The sequence below is a fragment of the Austrofundulus limnaeus genome, unplaced genomic scaffold, assembly GCF_001266775.1.
Source record: "Austrofundulus limnaeus strain Quisiro unplaced genomic scaffold, Austrofundulus_limnaeus-1.0 Scaffold21, whole genome shotgun sequence".
Lineage (NCBI taxonomy): Eukaryota > Metazoa > Chordata > Actinopteri > Cyprinodontiformes > Rivulidae > Austrofundulus > Austrofundulus limnaeus.
In genome coordinates, this window is record NW_013952423.1 from 53380 (window position 1) to 55071 (window position 1692).

Below are 1692 nucleotides of genomic sequence, written 5' to 3' on the forward strand. Positions count from 1 at the left end.
TCTGTCTGGATCTGGAAGTCCCACAGTATCTTAGCTCGGTCATTCTCCACCACCTTTGGGGGTGTTCCCCACTTCGATCTCGGGGCCTCCAGTCCATATTCTGCACAGATGTTCCTGTACACTATGCCCGCCACTTGGTTATGTTGTTCCATGTACGCTTTCCCTGCCAGCATCTTACACCCTGCTGTTATGTGCTGGACTGTCTCAGGGGCCTCCTTGCACAGNAATGACATCCCAATGTCAGTGCTGTAGATCCTGGTGGTGTGGATCAGTGAGTCAATGTCTCGCTCACTCTTGGCATACAGCTTGATGTCATCCATGTAGAGGAGTTGACTGATTGTGGCCNCCGATGCCCTTCTGTGCCGTGCTCATGTATTTATCCATGTGCCCGCTTATCTTAGCTGCTATGATGCCTGACAGTCTCCAGCCTCGGTGAGTCTGCTCTGTTGTTATTACCCTGCCATTGAGAGTACACTTTAGCTGGTTGGGTGGAGAAGAGCCGGTTAATCCTCCTGGCTTCATTCTCTCTTGTGTATCTCTTTAGGCGGCTGGCCGAGGCTTGGAGCCTTTGTTTGGCAGTTTCGAGTGCTTCAGGTATGGGCATCTGGCTGTACTTCTTGGGTACTGATCTTTTCATTGCACCCCTTAGGAGCTCTGACAGTGGGCTCACTTCCCTCCTTGTTATCTTGATCTTAGCCTCTAACCGTCTTTTCCATGGTGGGTATTGGGTCTCATGGTTGCTCTTATAGCCAAGCATATCAAGGATCACTGATGCTGAGTTGTATATCAGCTCATTGATTTCCGTTATGGTGTTGGTAGGGATCATACTCAATGCTGCATTAACATCTTCAATGAGACTTTCTGATGGTACTTCACTCAGCCATTGTAATTGGCGTCGGGGTTGTCTGGTGTTCATTCAGGCCATGATTCTCTCTCTCAGGTCAGTTGCTGCCTCGTTCAGCTCAGATGGTTTGTTCATTACTGGGGCTACATACCCARTCTCTGGGCGGGTAGTTGTGGTTAACTCCCTTCTGACCTTGTGTCCTGGTTCCTCCCCCTTGCACTTGTGTTGTACTTCGTCAATCTCAAGTTGTGACAGCAGTTGCCGTTTGCGGATGTTGGAACACAGCTACTAGTTGTTTGGCAGTTAGTGTCGACTGGGGATGTCGAAGTAACCATTCCTCCCACAGTCTTTGCATGTAGCCCCTCTGGCTAGGGTTACTTGAGTAGTAGCATTCGAACAGATCCATGTTTTCATCTCTCGCCCATTTCCGTCTTGTTCCAGTAGGCCATTTTTCATCAAGGTCCTCTGGTTCCCCAGCACCCGATGCAGACCTTGTTTGGCCGGGCGACGTCTGAAACGGCATGTCGTGCTTATCAATGTCTCTCATGGTATGAGGTAGGCCATATAGCTCCAAGGGTCTTGCCTAAGGACCCACACTGCATAGCTCAATTTTTACTGTTGTAACTGTTTGCCCCAGCCTGGATTCGAACCTGGGTATCCCGGGTGGAAGACTGGTGACTTACGGGTAAAATAAGTATTGAACACATTRCCATTTTCTCAGTAAAGATATTACTAGAGGTGCTAATGACATGAAATTTTCACCAGATGTCGGCAACAACCCAAGTGATCCATACATACAAAGAAATCAAACCATAAATGTCCAGAAATGAAGTTATTTGTAATAATGT